Source organism: Pseudophryne corroboree, chromosome 7 (assembly GCF_028390025.1).
Source record: "Pseudophryne corroboree isolate aPseCor3 chromosome 7, aPseCor3.hap2, whole genome shotgun sequence".
Lineage (NCBI taxonomy): Eukaryota > Metazoa > Chordata > Amphibia > Anura > Myobatrachidae > Pseudophryne > Pseudophryne corroboree.
In genome coordinates, this window is record NC_086450.1 from 332,624,834 (window position 1) to 332,631,589 (window position 6,756).

At 41.3% G+C, this 6,756-nt stretch overlaps 1 pseudogene; it reads left to right on the forward strand.

Moving 5' to 3' along the window:
- Positions 1-1,534: 1,534 nt before the first annotated feature.
- On the forward strand, positions 1,535-1,653 carry LOC134946051 (5S ribosomal RNA; annotated as a pseudogene).
- The last annotated feature ends 5,103 nt before the right edge of the window (positions 1,654-6,756 follow it).

The window sequence follows — 6,756 nt, forward strand, 5'->3', positions numbered from 1 at the left end:
CCTCGTCAGAGGGGGGGCACTGTTAGGGTCTCCTGCCCTGTGCTGCCATGTCGTCATGGCAACCGGGAGACAAGTACTAGCGGAGTAACCTGAGCGCAGCTGATACTCCGGTTCGGGTCTTTTGCTGTGCAGTGGTTATAGGCTCTGTGCACGGCAGGGGATCCGGTGCTGGTTTTTGTGCTCACAGTCTGTGAGGTCTGAGTGGGGCGTGGACAGCACCTGCTTTATAAGGCCTCTTTCCAGGTTAAGCAGATGCTGCTGAATCTTTGTTGGTTAGTCAGTTCCTGAAAGTTAGCCAGTACTGTGTAGCTTTGTATTTGTTTGTTGCTTACTGCAAATAGGCCTGGGAATTTGGTATTACACTCTGCCAATCCAGACCTAGCAGTAAGACTGGAGTCAGTCGTTTAGCTTGCTGGGGTTCTGTTAATACTCTGTGAACTTAGCAAGTTTGCGGCTGTATTCTAAGACTTGCCTGTCTAATCCTGTCTCACTGTGCTAGGTGTCAGGGGTCAGTTTAGTGGCAGTAAACTGAACCTGTGCACTGCAAGTGAGAATTAGGATTGTGGAGACTCTCCTTGTGTCTATCATTCCATCTCTGACCAAGGAGTTTACTGCCACACCCGTTGGTAACCCTTTAGGGTTTTGCTGTTGCCCTTAGCAACAGCATTTCGGGTTCTCTATGTATTAAAACACAACATCTTGCTTTTCCCATCTGAGCATTTCTAATACAAGGGAGATACCCAGTTCCTTAGCCTCTGGGCTTCTCTGTTCACTTTGTGTGTATTTTGTTACCCTATCACCTTCTGTGTACGTTATGTCATATTCCCCAGTCTGTCTGTGAGTCCATTTGTTGTGCATAACAGTTCTGACACCAGTACTTTCCTGCAGGCACTGGTGTACATAACACTCAGCTTGTATTAATAGGACCTCCAAGGGCCATTGATCCGAAATATTATCAGGAGTATAGATCCTTATTCGCATTGGCAAATGTCAGATCTGTGACATGTCAAGGAAGACGGTACTTGGAGAGAGTCAAAGTAAAAGTGACACAGGTCAGATAGATGAGCAAAAAGAGATGATTGAAGAAAATGTGGTGATCCTGCTGTTGGTTTCGAGTCGAGAAGGTCACGAATTACAACACCGGGTATTCTCTGGGGGTCACCCTCACAGATACTGACCCAGCCCACCACCGTTTTGCTTCCAAGATCGGACGAGATCGGGCTCTGTAAATTTACTCGTTATTTCTATTTTCCTTCAATAGAGCAATTACTAAATATAACCTGATATTGTCAGTTACTCGGTTTTTTGTTTAATCATCACTAATAATTTATGACAGCATTTTGGCTTGACATCAAGCTTTTTTTCTTCTTTCTATACCTTTTATTTCTCTCCAAATATCTGCGGACTCTCATCCATGATCCACAGGTTACCCTGTGCCTAACATGGACAGTAGATCTGCCCATATTTGCTATCTCTCTCCCGAATCTTCCTTAGGTGCACTCTCATTGGTGAGTCGGCTATAGAAGGCCCAAGGAATTACTACCATACCACACCGACAGAGCCCGATCTCGTCCGATCTTGGAAGCAAAACGGTGGTGGGCTGGGTCAGTATCAGTGAGGGTGACCCCCAGAGAATACCCGGTGTTGTAATTCGTGACCTTCTCGACTCGAAACCAACAGCAGGATCACCACATTTTCTTCAATCATCTCTTTTTGCTCATCTATCTGACCTGTATCACTTTTACTTTGACTCTCTCCAAGTACCGTCTTCCTTGACATGTCACAGATCTGACATTTGCCAATGCGAATAAGGATCTATACTCCTGATAATATTTCGGATCAATGGCCCTTGGAGGTCCTATTAATACAAGCTGAGCTTGTGCTGGTGGCATAGGATCAGGGTGTAGAGCCTGAGTGTCTACATCCCTCCTGAAGTCTAACAATATAGACTAACCAGAACATTTCCAATTCTTTAGTGAGATAAAAACTCTCAAATAGACCCATCAATTAGATATGACACCTCTCATAGATGTTGGTGGGCTATATGGGTAACAATATATTCTGTTGAATTAATTGTAGTGGATTATAAAAGTGTGGATTTTTTCTAGCAATTATGAGATAATAAAAGTTATGTTTTAATATTTTCATACTAACAATTTAAAACAAGAGTGCACCCACACAAGAGTCTTCTGTAATTCCTTTTCTTCCTAGTTTGCCCCTGACTCTGGGTGCACCACCAGACTTATTAATCAAAAAACGAATTATTCGTACACATTATACGTGATTCTGGTACTCTACTATTATCATTATTTTTCTTGAACCTTCAGAACTGGTGCGGAATTATGTCTACTTTGTGAGCTTTATACAAATAAATAGAACTTACTTAGAATTATGCCTGTGTCACAGTGCAGTCCATGCTGGTTCCCTGCTTAAAAACATAGAGGGTGGTGGGGGGAGGGGTGCCAATCTAGATTTGAGGAATTCTCAGACCTCAGGTGTGTATTTCTACACATATACATAGTAGGGGAAATGGTTCTAAATTGCACACCCACCAGTAATGAAAGGTGCTATGCTGCTGAGAATAAAGTATTGTACACAGACAAAGGGGGTGCAGATGCACTTAACGATCATTACAATATAATAAAATATAATCTATCATAAGAGGTTGTTGGTATATCGTTGGCAAAAGATATCGGACCTTCACATACCTACACCTTATATTACTTTACTATCACTATTCTTTAGTGTGATGCCCCGGGGGATGGGTCCTTTGCTGGATCATGTTTTGGGTTTCCCTGCATTCCAGATGTTGACCCCATAGTGTTAGGGATCTGCTTGACAAGAGGTGACCTGGATGATTGGTGGGCAGGCCGATATCATTGGCCAACGATATACCAACAACCTCTTATGATATATTATATTTTATTTTATTGTAATGACCGTTTAGTGCATCTGCACCCCCTTTGTCTGTGTATACTCTTTATTCTCAGCAGCATAGCACCTTTCATTACTGGAATGTGCGCAATTTAGAACCATTTCCCCTATTTGGTTTACTAGGAGCCAAGATGCTTTTAAGATTTTTTGCCCTCCTAAAAACTATTCATGGTTTTGATGGTAGACTAGGTCCCAAAACTGGGTCTTTTAATAAGATGTTCCAATGTTACTCTAGACTCTTTCTAATCTTTACGTTCTCCCAGTTAAATTGAATAATGAGGGGTCAGGATGTGTTTTTTTATTGTTAATACTGTGTTTAGTGCCCGAAGACCTCAATAGAAGTTCGCCTCTATTATAATTCAATGCTTTAATTATGACTTCTATCTTTTCATGTTTATAACCTCATTCTAGGAAATGGTCTCTTAACACTTCAGTTTGACTGAGATAATCTTCTGTAGTGCTACAATTCTTTTGTAATCTCAAAAACTGTGAGAAAGGTACACTGTTAATCCATATGGGTTGATGACAGCTTGTAGACGTTATGAAACTATTTGCATCTACTTCTTTAAAGAAGGTTGAAGTTTTTACCCTCTCCTGAACATGGCTTTCCAGTTTCAGATCCAAATATTCGATAACTGAAGGGCGTGTTTTAAATGTGAATTTTAAATTAAAACTGTTAGTATGGATAAAATACATAAATTGGTTCACACTCAAATCATCACCTCTCCAAATGAAAATTAAATCGTCAATATACCGACGGTAAAATTGAATGTGTTCAGTCTCGTATGATGTACCAAAAATAAACTGATTCTCCCAGTCCCCCATCAGCAGGTTTGCATACGATGGGGCAAAGTAGGTCCCCATCGCTGTTCCCTGCTTTTGGAGGAAAAACTCATCATCAAATTGAAAAAAGTTATGTTGTAAAATATATTGGATGCTGTTAGAAATGAATGCAGCTTCCAAGCAAGACATATTGGGATCTGAAGACAGAGTTTTTTTTACTGCATTGAGACTGTCCATATGAGATATAGAGCAATATAGTGCTTGGACATCTACTGTCAGCCACCTATCCTCTTCAGACCAGATGTAGTCTTGTAATTCAACAAGGAGACTAGAGGAGTCCTTCAGATGTGAAGATTGTTTAGCTACATATGGTTGCAGCTTTATATCAATATAATGGGATAAATTAGCTGACAGGGAATTAATTCCAGCTATGATGGGTCTCCCTGGTGGACAATCTCTATTCTTATGTACCTTCGGCAAATGATAGAATATAGGTGTCATGGGATTCTTCACGAAAAGGTAACTCAATTCCTTATCGCAAATTGTCCCTTGTCTATTAGCATCATAAAGAAGGACCCTTAATGTCTCTTGAAATGCTATAGTGGGGTCACTTTCTAATTTAGTGTAAGAAGTGGTGCTGTCCATAATTCTATGGGCTTCACACCAATAATCACTTCTATTTTGCACCACTACAGCTCCTCCTTTTTCTGCATTCCTGATAATCAAATTGACATCCTTTCTAAGTTCACTTAGAGACTTCTTCTCCTGTGTTTTCAAATTCATATTATATTTATATGGTAGAATGTTTGATTTTTCTAAAGTCATCTTTGACTTCTTCAAAAAACAGTTCTAGATAGCTGCCTTTCGATTCTACAGGGTAGAACTTTGAGGAAGGTGCCACTAAGGGTTTAGATTCTGAAATATCCATCATACTCGACGGAGGATGTTTCAAAAAGTGTAGTTGGACTGTGAGATTCCCCACGTATTTATTTAAATCAAGGAAAAGATCAAATTTATTGGCGTCTCGATCAGGTGCAAATTTTAAACCTTTATTCAGAATCGAGATCTGTGGGTCGGAAAGTTCTGTACCTGTGAGGTTGATGATGTTGTTGGTCTTTGATCTAGTAGGCGGAACAGGGGTCTTTTCTTCTTGGGGAGTTTCCTCCCACCTCCTCTCTTGCCTCGTCTCCTTGTTAACCTCTTTTCATACCCTGTGCTGAACCCATATTGCCAACCTCCTCTAAAAAATGATTTTGAAGAGGTGGATATGGGGAGGGAGATCTTAACGCATTATACCGATTCTGATTCCAATAGGGTTGCAATCTATCCCTATTTGAACCATAATACGGTGGGTTTCTTCTTCTTTGTTCTAAGGAATATATATATATATATATATATATATTAGCAAGCCTGTAGATTCTAATTATATTAAGCTACTTAGAATTTTTAATTCAATACCATTGCAACTAAGCAGATCGACAGTATGTAGTGTGCAGCCACACACTACATAGATCTGCTCAGTTACTCATAATGCTGATTATTTCTCTTGTTTACAAGTGTCCTACCCAGGATTAGAACAAACAACCTATTGCACTGAAAGCAGGCACCTTACTGATGGAGCTGTTTGCTCCTATATAGGAAGCATGAGAATTCTAACTATATGAAGTTTTGTGTAATTGTCAGAGAAGTAACTTCATATAATTAGACTTCTGATGTTTCCTATACAGGAGCAAATACCTCCATCAGTAAGGTGCCTGCTTCCAGTGGAATAGGTTGTGAGTTCTAATCCTGGGTATGTCACTTTTAAAATGTGCATTTATAATAAAAAGGGTGTGACTTGTAAGGTGCAGGCACCAGTGAGGGAGGGGAGACGGTCATGAAAGAGATAGCGGTGGCTGTCAATTAACTTGATTGAATGGTGTCGCTGAACATGGAACAGGAGGAGAGGTGCCCCCCTACAGAGCAGGAGCGTGGCACCAGCCGACTCCATTGCCTCCCACAGTTATGCCTCTGGTTGGTTTATTCCCATGTGAATTGTGTAAGCGTCTGTCAATTAACTTGATTGAATGGTGTCGCTGAACATGGAACAGGAGGAGAGGTGCCCCCCTACAGAGCAGGAGCGTGGCACCAGCCGACTCCATTGCCTCCCACAGTTACGCCTCTGGTTGGTTTATTACCATGTGAATTGTGTAAGCGTGAAGAGAGAGGGAGTACTGAAAAAATGTAGATGCTACAAGGCCCATTTGTGCACTTTGTCATCTAGTTTTTAAGTAAATCTGAATTATTTTTCTTTGCTTCATTCATCCTTCATTCTCACTTTGTAGCTTACATAACAACACGGTGCAAAGAGAAAATGCATGCTGTAACCTATTGCAACAAATCAGAAAGATGAGGTGGGACATTTTTCCTCAGATGTGTGTTTTGAAGCATTTGCCTCACAAACTCCATTCCCTTAAAAGTGTGTACATCAGCTGCATTTGTATGCGGCAGCCATTAGCAGGATACATCTTCCATCTGTCTTGGGATGAGGACAAAAGTGCTAAAGGGTAGTATATTGAGAGTTGGGGAGTTTTGTCCTGGTGCTTTCTCTTATTGGTGCGTAAAAGTAATATAATTTTATCCCAGAAATATGGTTATAAAATGAAAGGAAAAGAAGATCTTAGTGTATACTATTATACCAATGGCGGAACTCCCAGAGACAATGGAGGCTCCCGCCGCCGGACACCTAGCCCTGAAGGGGCTCCTCAATCTTGTACAGCAGCATTTGTGTGACTGCTGATCCTTCACGGCAGCTTGGCATCGGTGCATCTGCTTCTGCTGCTGTTTTGATTGGCTCTAGTCCAGGAGCTATGCTTACACCTGCAATCTCCAGCCATCGGGCAGCTTTACTGCATACAGTGTCTGTCCTCCTGTCATCTGTAGCTCCAGAGTGGTTGAGACACAGTCAGCAACTACTGGCCATACCTACCCCAGTAATAGAGCTCCTCCCACCCTTCAGCAGCAGCTGACATCATCTTGGAGCCTCCTGCTCGCCTTCTT